This window comes from Hevea brasiliensis, chromosome 15 (genome assembly GCF_030052815.1).
Source record: "Hevea brasiliensis isolate MT/VB/25A 57/8 chromosome 15, ASM3005281v1, whole genome shotgun sequence".
Lineage (NCBI taxonomy): Eukaryota > Viridiplantae > Streptophyta > Magnoliopsida > Malpighiales > Euphorbiaceae > Hevea > Hevea brasiliensis.
In genome coordinates this window covers 43,594,133-43,608,101 of record NC_079507.1, presented here as the reverse complement: position 1 = coordinate 43,608,101, position 13,969 = coordinate 43,594,133, and the positions used below count along the sequence as shown (strand labels likewise).

General features: G+C 37.6%; 1 non-coding gene across 1 annotated transcript; it reads right to left on the bottom strand.

Moving 5' to 3' along the window:
* Positions 1–13,224: 13,224 nt before the first annotated feature.
* On the bottom strand, positions 13,225–13,330 carry LOC131174205 (small nucleolar RNA R71). The gene has a single exon (XR_009144453.1). It is a non-coding gene; the product is annotated as a small nucleolar RNA R71 (small nucleolar RNA).
* Positions 13,331–13,969: the final 639 nt, after the last annotated feature.

The following is a 13,969-nucleotide window of genomic DNA, read 5'->3' as shown; positions in this document are numbered from 1 at the left end:
GAACGGGGAACACTAGACTTGATTCACTGACCTTTTCATGTAGTCATTTTACCAATATCTATTAATGACCGATCCACTCTGTTTCGTTTACTTTGGTCTTATTCCATTTCATGACATCTTTGTCGAATTGCTGTTTACGTCGGCCTAATAGTTCGGCTATCTTCCTGACGGTTATTCAGGTCCTCTTTTTAAAGGAGACCTCTAAGTTGCAGCTACCTACGTTTACTCAACCATTTACATACTACAAAGAGTTAGAAAACTGGTTTTCAGAAATGACGGAGATCAATAAAATGAACTGATCACTAAAAAATGATTTGAGAGTGACTTTCTTTGGGATTGCTTGTGCAGAAATGGTCTAGATGTAAGAAGAACAAGGAAAATGCGGGAAATAAACGTAGACGCTTAATAAAACAGTAACATGAACTCTTATAACAATATTTTCTCTTGGGTTCTCTTGTACAAAATACCCTTGAAGAAAGTTGCAGATGTATGAAGAACAAAGGAAGTGCAGAAACAAACGTAAATGAGTGTGAACTCTACCCGTGAGGAGCCAAATATATTGAAATAAGCGTGAAGTGGTAAACAGTGATGGCGGATTGATCACTGAGAGTTGATGTCTCGTGAAACCGAGATATACTTTATCTAAAAGTTAACCGTTTAAGAACCATGTGAAAGGAAGTTGAGCTTGAACAGAGGAAAGGAAAGCAGAGATGATGAGAGTATGACCAGATAATGAACAAACTGGAAATGTAGAGTTCCAATATTCAAAATCTTTTTCAAGAAAACACTCCTGAAAACTAGTTTCAAAAGTATTTTTAATCACTACAAAACAGCAGAGTAACAAACTGAATGAAGTTTCAGAGTTCCTCCACGATAATAGCAGCCTCTTGCCTATATTTTTGTCCCCCCTTGAACAGTTTTTCATGCAGGTATTTATAGGAATCGGGTGCTCCCCATGAAGGGTCAGGATTCATTTTGAGGGAGATGGAGGGTCAGGATTTTGAAGTACATGATCGGATGTTCAGGAATTAAAGAGAATCAAAACGAATGGCCGAGATCGCTTCTCAAAGTATTTGTCCTTTTCCTCTTTTAATCCGACGGTCTTGAATCCTCTTGTCCGGAACGATCTGAGGGCTGAGAGTGAAAAACGCTGGTATTATCATCTTCTCTTTTGATCCAAGGGTTCCGGATTCATCCTTACAAGTGAGATCAACGGTGGAGATTGGGATGTACAGGACTGTCATGACATACCCTGGCACCTGTCAGCATTGCGGGCGATTCTTAGGCGTGCGGTGGAGATCTCGTCTGCCACGCTTTAACTACCTCGGCTCTGATTCTGACGACGGTTATTGGAATTTGTCTTATTCTTTTTGTCTTCCGATCCCTCCCCTAGCTCCTCTTCCGATCTCTCATGCTGATCTCCTATCTCCGATCTCTTTTATCCCTTGATCACCGGATTCGGTCCAAGCATTAATTACATCTCGATTTTCAAGCGCCCGCTGCTTTTCCGCCAAAGATTAAATGCCCATTTTCCCCTATATATACCCCTGTTGATAGTGGCATTTCCTTCATTCGATTTTTCTCTCTTTCTCCTTGTTTCTTGGTTCTAGCTGTTCCGGGGAAAGTTCCGGCTACAACTGTGGTTTTGATCCTCTTCCGATGGAATTCCCTATTCCTCGACTGAAAATTTACGATCCCGGTGATTGGATGGTCCTAATTGACGATGGTGAGAGAACTGGATTTGACCGATCCGTATTGCGGGCTTCGGTTGTACCGATCTCGAGTTGCTCAACTGAGTTCATTCGGCTTCTCATCACATTGAGTGTTCCGGCAAATGATTCTCGATCCACATTGGGTGTTCCGACAATGGATGAAGCATCCGGCCAATATCCTTGGGATCGATTATAAATCGATCCTTAGAACACCTGGGAGTATCCTTGGGATTAGTTATAAACTGATCCTTAGATCTCCTGGGAGTATCCTTGGGATCAGTTATAAACTGATCCTTAGATCAGCCTCTTCAGATAGGATTTTTCACCGGTCTCTAGAGATCGTCCAAATGATGTAATTTTTCAATGTAATCAGATCTCTAGAGATCGGCCACATGATGTAGCTAGACCTTTATTGTAATCCGATCCCTAGAGATCGCCCAAATGATGTAATCCGATCTTTTGAGAATAAAGACTTTATTTTGTCGGTTATCATCTTATTTTTGCATTGATTATTTTCCGATCTCTGATATATTTGTCCGATCTGATTCTTTACCTGAATGACACTTAACTGATTCCTTATTTTAAAATGTTTAACTCATTATGTCGATCTCTGATTAACCGCTCTCAGAACATTCGGATGTTTGAGAAAAGTGTCAAAACAGCTGTCCAATCCCACCAATCGATGCGCTGCCTAGAACCTCGCGAGCATTAAATGCTCGGACTAGTATAAATAGGGGCGGGCGGGTTAGCCAGTTGTTCTCTCATTTCGTTTTCAGTCTCCTGCTCATAGCTTCGAAGTTCTCTCATTTTCTCCAGTTTCTCCGACGCCGATTAGACTCTGGTAAGGACTTTGATCTTCTTTTTTGTTTAAGTTCTTTGTTTCTTTTGAAAATGAGCGGTGCCGAAGGTCAGAGAGCGGCGAGCCCTCCTTCCATTGAGTTCTCTTGGTCATCGTCTGATGAAGAAGAGGCAGTCGGGCCAAGCGCGCAACCTGGACCCCTTAGGGTCCTGCTTCCAGTCGTGGGCGGGTCGTACCATTAAGGCGTACGCGCCCTTCTTCAAGGAGAGAGACCCTTCCCATAGACGAGCTTCCGTCGGTTCTTCGAGAATCCGCTCTGCAGTCGTTTGTTCAAGAATACAATATTTGTCCTGATTCGTTCGAGCTAATCAAGTGCCATGGCGACCTTCGTGTCGATCACTTCTTTGAAGAGAACGACAGGGTTATGGTGTATGAGGAACAGTTAAAGGCCGGTCTGAGGTTCCCTCTAGACGATTTCTATAAGGAAGTCCTAAAACTTCACCGAGCATCCATTGTTCAAATTCACCCCAACTCGTGGCGGATCTTGGTAGCTTTCCGAGGTCTATGCCGAGCTAAGGGAATCAGACCTACGGCTAAAGTGTTCGCCAAGCTGCACCGGCTAACTCACCGAAAGGACGATGACCACTGGTTCTTTCAGCGGCCTAATTGCGTGCTCTTTTCCGATCTGCCCTCGTCTCTTAAGAACTGGAAGAATCGTTTCTTCATTGTGAGGAGCAAAGATCCGAGCCGCTTTGAGGACTTCCCCCGCAGCTGGTGGTACCAGGGACCCTTGCTTCCGAACCATATTACCCTGAGCGAAGAGGAAAGTTTGATAGTGATGGATCTGAAGAGTGAGGCTGCCACTAAAAAGTATTCTTGTTTGGATTCGATCGCTGAGCCGCACCATTGGATCGTTTCAATCGCCACTGCCAAGACCGCGAACTTCCGCTCTCTAACCTCGGCATCGGTATTTTCTATACCTCAGATCTCAGGACCTTAGCGATCTCACTAACCTTTTCTTTGTGCAGGTATGGCGGGTGGTGAGGGTTCAAGGAAACGGAAGAAGGAGAGAGAGATCTCCCGGAAGATAAAGGAGATAAAGCGTTCGGAACGACTCCAAACGCTCGGTCACGAACCTGGGGAGATACAAAGTGATCCTCCCCAACCTTCGGGTCCGCCGACCACTGAAGCTACCCGATCTCCTCCTAGATCGGAGGAGCGACCTCCGACTCTTGCGGTTGTTCCAAGCGGGGAAGGGGGCCTACTCAAGCTCGGGAGGACCTCTTCTCGGGCGCTCAAATCTTGATCGGCGCTTGAGGAATAATCGGACCGTCAAGGAGAACTCGATTTCGCCAAAGTCACGGGGTCTACCATCTTCTTTCCGAGGATCGGACAGCTATCCTGAATGGTCTCGGCGACATATTGACTCGGACCATGAGCTTAAGCGTGGAGTGTCCGTGAACGGACCATGATCCGAAAGGATTCAGCGCTGGGTAAGGAGATCGGGAAGAAGAATCGGAGGTGGATTCCCTCGATCCCAACTCTCATCCGCTGGGATTATATATCTCAAGTCGAGGGACGGGCAAAGCTCCATGAAGACCGGTTGGCGAGCAGAATCGTGCTTTGGATGAGAGGGACCGTGCTCTTAAGGAAGTCCAGTGCTTCACGCCAACGGCTCTGGTCGCTCAACTTATAGAGGAACTTGAGGCGAAGGATAAGGAGCTTAAGGAGAAAGACAAGGAGCTTAAGGAGAGGGATGAGGAGATGGTGACGGAATAGCCGAGGCCTATGTGAAGGCTCACAAGGATCTCTTGGCCGCACTCCGGAGCGTTACCTGAAGAAGACTTTTCTTGGATGGCGATGTGGCTCCCGAGGACAATGATGAAGACAGTGAGGATGAAGCCGAGGGTGAGAGGGAGAGAGGAGTGATCCAAATGTAGATCAGTGGGGTGATCCCACCAATAACTTGTACAAATTATGACATGAAATGAAATGCCTTTTGTTCAATGAATGATTGTGATCGGAAAATTTTAAACCATTGTTTGTCCGAGTATTTGATTGTATGAGCACAAAAAACAAAAACTAAATGTGATTATTAATCTAAGTATGAGAGATCGGAAAGCACTTTGAACATGAGATCGGTAGGGAAGAAATGCTGAACAGAACTTGACTGAAAATTTAACTCGAACACTTAAGATCGGAATCGAACCAAAACTTTAGCTCTTAGACTTTCGGAAAGGAAGTCAGCAGTAAAACTGGTAGGAAAAGATCTAGTGCCAGTTCATTTTATTCATCAACAGAGATCAGGAATATACTGGACGGGTCCGGAAATTCGACAACGGGTTTGAAAGGTCGGTAGAGATTGGCTAGGCTTTAATGAATGTGAGGACCTGGCATTGATTCAATTCTTTGTGAGGAGAGATCGGAAATGTGACCGTTTATCAAAGAGGGATCGGAAACGTGATTAGCTGTTCAAAGAAGGATTTTTATTGATTCTAGGGATCGACCAAAATATGGTGTCGACACGGTTCATCCCGGTTTGCAAATAATTCAATATTTTTTCTGGCTCCCTGACCTAATTATTTGACTGACTTAACAGTTCTTTTTTGTGATTTTCTCTTTTCCACTGTGTTCATAAGGGTCCTAAGGAGCGCAGCGTCACATTTTACGGTTCGAAATTTGAGTTTAAATTGACTTCGCAATCGTTCCCGAGGAGGTCACCCATCGCTGTGACTCTCGGCTTGTTTAACTTCTTATGTTCTGTTTTTCTTATTTATACTTAACTAATTGACAATTACTAATTATTTGTGTTTATGGATTATCTAGTTGTCTTAAGTGTGGTTCTAATCCCCTTAATTGTCCGGACCGACACCGGTCACCGGAATAGTGAAATATACCAGGCTATACAAATAGGGGTGTTACAATCTCAATTTTAGCTAGAGTCATAGTTCATGTCAAACTCTTATGCTTAGAATCATATATCCTTTTTTTAATTCTAATTCTTGATTAATAAGACTTTTTTGTCAGAAACTCTTTTTTTACTAAATCTATCTGCCATGGCTAGCAACTTTGATTCATTAAGAACAATTAAATGGACATAGGATTTTATCTCTATTTACTCCTATCTCCATATATAACTAGTTGGAGCCAACACATGCCCATATACCCATATATAGTATAAGTATGAAAGCAGTATCATACTCAAATCACTATATACAAGATAACTGTGTTATCTCAGGTCATGAGATTATATGCACTATTATGATCCAGATAACTTTGTATTGACAAGAGTAAACTCCATGTATAAGTCATCTTGTGTCACTGGTTTGACCTACTTATCATATAAGTGCCCACCATATTTGTTATATGGCATGAGACTCACCATTACATCCCATTAGTATTTCATATTAATCCATGGAAACAAACATAAGTGACAATCTTTTTGGATAAGTCATGCCCAATGAAAGTATCCTAGATTGTGAACTAAATTTATAATATTTGTACTAAAATGTTCTATCACTCATACTCTTAATAACTTAAGAATAAAATATCTAACAAGATATTAAAGGAATTTTTTCAATTAAATTCAAATCATTCGAATATAAATAAAAAGAAATTTCCATTAAATGGGAATGAATATTTACATGATACAATATAATAATATGCTCTAGGGTATACTACTAATAATCTCCCACTTGCACTAGAGCAATTTATTGTAAAATCTCATACCCATCTTCTCAAGATGTCAGTCCAATTGGTTTTGTGTCATGGCCTTGGTGAAGGGATTAGCCAAATTATTAACTGATGCTATTTTTTACATGGCTACATCACCTCTCCCAACTATTTCTCTGATAAAATGATAGTGCCTTTCTATGTATTTAGATTTTTGGTGAGACCAGGGTTCCTTTGCTTGGATCACAGCACCATTGTTATCATAATATAATGAAATTGGTGATTCAAGTGAAGGAACCACTCTAAGTTCTGCTATAAACTTCTTAATCCAAACAGCTTCCTTTGTAGCATTTGATGCAGCAATATACTCGGCCTTTATAGTGGAGTGAGCAGTTGTAGTCTACTTGAAACTTTTCTAGCTAACTGTGCCTCCATTACATATGAACACAAAATCAAATATAGACTTTCTATCATCCATGTCTGATTGGAAATCAAAATCTGTAAAACCATCTAGTTGAAGATCACCTCCTCCATATATCAAGAATAAATACTTAGTTCTTCTCAAGTACTTAAGGATATTCTGGTAGCTATCTAGTTTCTCAAACCTAGATTGGATTGAAACTTTCTAGTTAAACTAATAGCGTAAGAGATATGCGGCCTAGTACACAACATGGCATACATTAGACTTTTAATAGTTGAAGCATATGGAATCCTGGCCATTTTCTCTCTTTTCTTAGGTGTCTTAGGAGACATCTCCTTGGAAAGGTAGATACCATGTCTTACTGGTAACAATCCTGTCTTGGAATCAAGAATTTTAAACCTCTTTAACACCTTTTCTAAGTATAGACTTAATACGAACCTATCATTCTTTTCAATTTATCTATATAGATGTGAATGCTCAGAATATAGGTAGCCTCCTCTAAGTCTTTCATAGAGAAAGTATTAGATAAATAAAGTTTTACAGTAGTAAGCATACCGAGATCATTACCTATTAATAATATATCATCCACATACAATATGAGGAACGTGATTGCACTCCCACTTACCTTTTTGTATACACATAGCTCATCCTCATTTTTGATAAAACCAAAGGATTTAATGGCTTCATAAAACAAATGTTCCAGCTCTTTGAAGCTTGCTTTAACCCATACATGGACTGTTTTAGCTTGCATACTTTGGAACCATCTTGGGATTCAAAACCCCTAGGTTGTTCCATGAATATGTTTTCCTCAGTATATCCATTGAGAAAAGTAGTTTTGACATCCATTTGCTAAATCTTGCATTCATAATATGCTGCTATAGCTAATAAAATCCTAATGGATTTAAGCATGGCTACAGGTGAGAAGGTCTCCTTATAGTCAATCCCTTGCCTTTGGCAAAACCCTTTTGCAACTAGTCTCGCTTTATAGGTCTTTACCTTTCCATCAAAACCAATTTTATTTTTAAAAACTCATTTGTTCCTATAAGTACAATACCTTTAGGTGGGTCTACAAGATCCCAAACTTGATTCCTCTATATGGAATCCATTTCAGATTTTATTGCTTCAATCCATTTTGAAGAGTCTATATCTGATATAGCTTCTTCATAGGTCATAGAATTATCTCAATGATCCACTTCCTCATGAACAAATAACTCTTGTTCATTCTCATGAAGAGATCTATATCTCTCTGGTGGATGAGATATTCTAGTTGACCTTCGAGGTTGTGTTATAGAACATCATCAATAGGTAGAGGCTGACTAGCTGGATCTATATCCATTTGGTCTGTTGGTTGATTGGAATTCTCTAATTCCAGTTCTATCTGCTTTCCTTTACCACTTTCTTGAATAAACTCTTTTTTAAAAAATATGGCATCTCTACTTATCACAACTATTTGTGATGAAGGAAGATAGAAATAATATCCAAAACTCTCTTTTAGATACCCAACAAACCATCCTTTTTTTTTTTTTTTTTAGATTTAGTTTTCAATTTTTCAGTCTTTAGCTTTTTAATATGAGTTAGACAATCCTAAATCTTAACATGTTTAAGACTTGGTTGCCTTCCACGCCATATCTCATAAGGGGTGGGAGATACTGATTTGAAAGGAACTCTATTAAGAATATGTAAAGCTGTTTCGAGTGCATATCCCTACAAGGAGATAAGAAGATAAGTGTAGTTCATCATACTACATACCATATCTAATAGGTTACGGTTTCTCCTTTCAGACACTGTTAGTAGCATGCCCTAGAGCATATCATTTAGTATGTATCTTGTACATATTTTATTAATAAAAGGCAATTTCACTTTTCTATTTACATAATATATTTATGTGTAATAGAAAAGGTTCATTGATATTTTGTTAGAAATTCTATTCTTAAGTTGTTAAGAATATGAGTGACAATATTTCTAGTACAAAGTATCATAAATTGGTTCACAATCAAGGATACTTCAAAATAAGGACATGACTTATTGATAAGTGCATAATTTATTAATTTTACTCCCATCTCATTTAGTGTTTCTAATGTGTTTTTATGCATAATTCAATTGATTAAAGTATATTTATCATTTAGGCATATTTTTAGACAGTTGTTGGAATAATTGTGTTAAATGGAGAAATTTTTAGCATTTGACACTTGCTGGATTTTTCAGGTGTTTCTAAAGTTGTGGGTCTTCAAATTGAGTGTTGTTTAATCCATTGAAAATCTAAGATAGAGCACTACAAATGATAAAGAGGGACCAAAGCCCAAATCGGTCTCCAAGGTTGACAAAATGAGCTATGGATCTATTACAAAAGCCCACACTTGATTGTCACGACCAGTTTCAGTATTTATTTTGTATCTGGAGTTCTAGAGGTCCAAATGAAGCAAGCCCAAGCCCACTTGAACCTTAAGAGCCTCCTGTACAACTTTTATGAAGGGCTGAAAGCAAGATAAGGTCATTTTAATTGTCAAAAATGACAATGAAGTCGTCACTATAGGCTAGACCATCTGTCTGAACCAATCCCAGTTTTTGGGCCATAACTTGGGCTATAGACCTCGGATTTGGGTGAATGAGTACCCGTTGGAAAGCTAAGAAATAGGGCTACAACTTTCTTGAAGAGGGCAGAGACAGATTCAGAAAGGAAGTCACTGAAAATCGGCCTTGATTTCAGAGATGTGAATGCATGCTGAAAATCTGTCTTTTGAATTTCAAAACTTTTCCTAGTTTAGTTCCTATCTTTGGGATTAGGTTTTTAATTATAAATATGTCTTTGGGTAGTAGCTAAAACACATCCCAATTCAGACCTTCATTCTCCATTCTCTTTTTAGATTTCTTCTTTATTTTTTTGTAAGCCATGAACATGGGTGGCTAAGTTTTTAATTCAGTTCAAAGTATTCAAGTTCTTATGTGTGATTTGTGAGACCAGGTTCTTAATTTAATTTATGTCTTTTTAAATATCTATTGTTTTCTGATTTAATTGTTTTTGATTTGTTGAATGATTTGCTAAAAAGGCCTATTGGTTAATTATTTGATTTGATAAATTGCTAGTTTATCTTCATAATCCGTAATTGTTGTGTAAGGTTGAACATGAGTAGCAATTAGGTTTTATTGATTATGATCCAAGTTTTTGATAATAACCTAAGAAAACAATAGGGTGGATTAAATAATTTATGCTTCATAAATTGTTGTTTAGCTTAACAACTTCCTTTTCTTAATGCAGTTATTAATTTGATGAGTATTGCTTAATACCAACTAAGTTAATAATTAGAGTCAATAAGAGTGCTGGGCTCGAATTGATGAGTATAGGGAAGTCAGGGGTGAAGGAACGGAAGCGTGAAAAACACAAGTTTATACCATTGAATTCAAAAATTTTCACCTAGGGTTACATGTATCATGCAAGATTTATTTTTATCTATTTGATTTCAATGATAAACAACATATTAAAACTCTTTTAATATGTTTTTAGATCTGTATTTGCCATTTAAGATTTTAAAATTAATCAGATTAATTTTAAAACCCTAGATTAAATCAAGAACGATTACACTAACCTCTTGATGCACTGCAGCGTGTTTGCGCCTTTGAGATTCGTCTTCAGGACACCAGATGTTGTCCCTCTAGCTTGTCCACACCAGGAACACCTATGGCAGTCCTTGAACAACTTTTAAAGCTTTTTCTATTAATTAGAAATTCAAGTTCTGCCTTTTAAGAGATTAGAGATGTAAACAGGACACTAGAAACAATTTCTAGCGTTCTTAATTCAAGAGATTGATGGCTAATCTCTTTGAATTGATGAGAGATGAAGAAGAATAGATGAAGAGCCTCAAAATGGCGTGACAAAGGAGAGGAGTGGCTGCTGGTTATTTTTTCTTTTCATAACCACACTTAAATAGCTAGGTTAACACATTAAACCCTTGCCACATGTCACCCTTTGATTAGCTTTAGGTTTAAGTGACCCAATCACATTGTGCCAAGTGTCAAACCTATATTTAATCTTGATTTTAATCATCTTACATGATTAAAAAACATTTGGCAAGCTTATGTGTAATCCCATGTGTCACCATCTCATGGTGCCACGTGTCACACTATGAAATGACCAAAATGCCCTTGTGTCTTAATTTTGAGTTCTTAACCCAAAATAATTATTTTTCTTCTTCTAATTAATTTATATCAAATATAAATTAATTAATTAATCTCTATTAATTAATTTCTCATTAATTAAATTCATATTTAAACACTTTAAATATAAATTTAATTTATACTACACATCCAATAATCTAGATTTGGTTTCAAGTCATGCTAGGGACTTTGCAATTTAATTGCAAACCAAACCTATTTAATTAATCAATTAAACTCTTTAATTAATTAATTAAATCATATTTAAATAGGTGATAACTTGTGTATGTGTGTGACTTACTAGGCTCATCACTGATTGGCAATGAGACATGATATCAACTCTTAATATCATCAGAACTCTTTCTTACCATAAATGATTTCTCTAAATCATTTTATGAACCTCATAGACCATGGTTAACATCTAGCATAGCATGCCATAGCCACCCAATTAGTAATAAGGTTTACCTTAAATGAACCTATAATCATATGTTACCATGCACTAGAATCTCTCTGTTACAAAATCCCAACTCAAGCTGGAGTCATGGTTTATGTCAAACTCCATTTGCTATGAATATTATGTTCTCTTTTAATTCCAGTTCTTGATTAAAGATTTTCTCATCAGAAACTCTTTTCTGAATAAATCTATCTGTCCTGGCCAGGAACTTGAAACATCAAGAACAATTAAATGAATATAGGATTTTATCTCTATTTACTTAAAGGAACAGATTCCATCTTGATCAACACCTACCTCTATATATAACTAGTAGGAGCCAACAGATGCCCATATACCCATACACAGTACAAGTATGAAAGCAGTATCAAACTCAAACTACCTATATACAAGATAACTGTGCTATTTCAGGTCTAAAGATTATATGCACTGATATGATTATGACAAAACATTGACAAGAGTAAACTCCATGTGCTTGTCATAAGTGTCACTGGTTCGGCCTACTTATCATTTATAAGTGCCCATCATGTTTGTCATATGGCATGAGACTCACCATTCCATCTTATTTATATCTCATATAAATAACTTGGGAACAAACATGAATACAATCTTTCTGGATAAGTCATGTCCTTATTATGAAGTATCCTCAATTGTGAACCTAGTTATGATACTTCGTGCTAGAAATATTGTCACTCATATTCTTAACAACTTAAGAATAATATTTCTAACAAAATATCAATGGACCTTTTCTATTACACATAAATATATTATGTAAACAGAAAAGTGAAAATGCCTTTTATTAATAAAATATGTACAAGATACATATTAAATGATATGCTCTAGGGCATACCACTAACAAGGGGTTTACCTCGCTGTTTGGTAAATCTACGTTAAGTATTCAATAAGAGATTATTGTATTTCTTTTGTCTATGATCAAATCAATGCAATGGAATGTGAATTATCTTGGACTAAAGTTTATTTAATTCGAGATTTTCTTATTTAATTTTATATCTTAATTTTGGATTTTTGATTTCTTCTTTGGATTGCAAATTACACCCCCCAACCTTTGTTTCTTTTTTTTAAGTGCACAAAATTTAATAATTCAGTCTCTAGGTGTTCGACCTGGACTTACCGCGTATTGCAGAAAATATTTCACAATTGATAATTTCAGTTAATTAAATTTCTGGTGGATTCAACAACCATCAAGAATTTTGGCGCCATTGCCGGGGACTGAAATTAATTGGATTTCGTGTTTTTAGTGTTAGGGTATTTTGTTATTAATTTTGTTTGTGAAGTGTTGTTATTTTCAGGTTTTTGGAAAAAAATTACAATGTCACTATTCATCGATAGATTTTTGGTTGAATTTGGAGGGCGACCCATACCTATTTTGAAGGAAACGACGCTCTTGAGGCTAAATTCCATTGTTTTCTAGGGTTTTGAGGCATTTTCCATTTTTTACTTTGATTTCTTTTTGTTTATGACAAGAACTTCTCAATCTGGTGAGTTGATCTTTGATCTAGGAGTAGAAAAAATAGCTAAACGGTTGAGAAAATTGGCTAAGCAAGCTAGGTAGATTCCGAGTACATATGAAGGAGTCCAATCTCTAAGGGAGTTAAGTTCGGATTCGGATTTGGATTCAAATTTCGAAAATGAAACCATGGCTGCTAGGACTTTGAAATAGTTAGCTGCTCCTAATCTAAACCAACAGCCTTTGTGTATTTAATACCCTGCTTTAAATGTTGCTTTTGAGTTGAAATATGGACTAATCCATTTGTTGCCTAAGTTTCATGGTCTTGCAGGTGAGGATCCACATAAGCATCTAAAGGAATTTCATGTTGTGTGTTCCAACATTAAACCTCAAGGAGTTTTAGAAGATCAAATCAAGCTTCGAGCTTTCCCTTTCTCACTGGAAGGCACAGCTAAGGATTGGTTATATTACCTTCCTTCTGGATCTGTCAACTCATGGAATGGGATGAAGCAGATATTTTTGGAGAAGTATTTTCCTGCTTCCCGTGCTGCCAATATAAGAAAAGAAATTTGTGGCATCTGGCAGTACAATGAAGAGAGTTTGTATGAATTTGGGAGAGATTTAAGAAGCTATGTGCAACCTGTCCCCATCATCAAATAAGTGAGCAGCTGTTGATTCAGTATTTCTATGAGGGACTTTTACCAATGGACTGTAGTATGATAGATGCTGCTAGTGGATAAGCTTTGGTTGACAAGACACCAGAAGAGGCAAGGAGGCTGATTGCTAACATGGCAGCAAATTCTCAGCAGTTTGGAATGAGAATGGATCACACACCTATGAAGGTTAATGAGGTAAGTACATTTAACCTTGAGAAATAAATTTCTGATTTAACTTCTTTGGTGAGGCAATTGGCTGTAGGAAAAATGCAACATGTTAATGCAGTAGGAAATTATGGACAGCCACAACACAGGTATGAACCCTTTTCCAATACTTATAATCTAGGATGGCAAGATCATCCTAATCTGAGTTATGGGAATCAACCAGTGCAAAACCGATACCAGCAGTAGAGACAAGTGAATCAACCACCTCCACCTCCATCAAATCAAGGTATGTCACTTGATGAAATTGTTAAGGCTTTGGCTAACAATATCCAACAGTTTCAATAGGAGACCAGAAATAACATTCAAAACATAGAGAGGTAGATTGGTCAGTTAGCCTTATCTGTGAGTAAGTTGGAAGCTCAAGATTCTGGAAAGCTTCCATCACAAACAGTTATGAACCCCAGAGAAAATGTGAG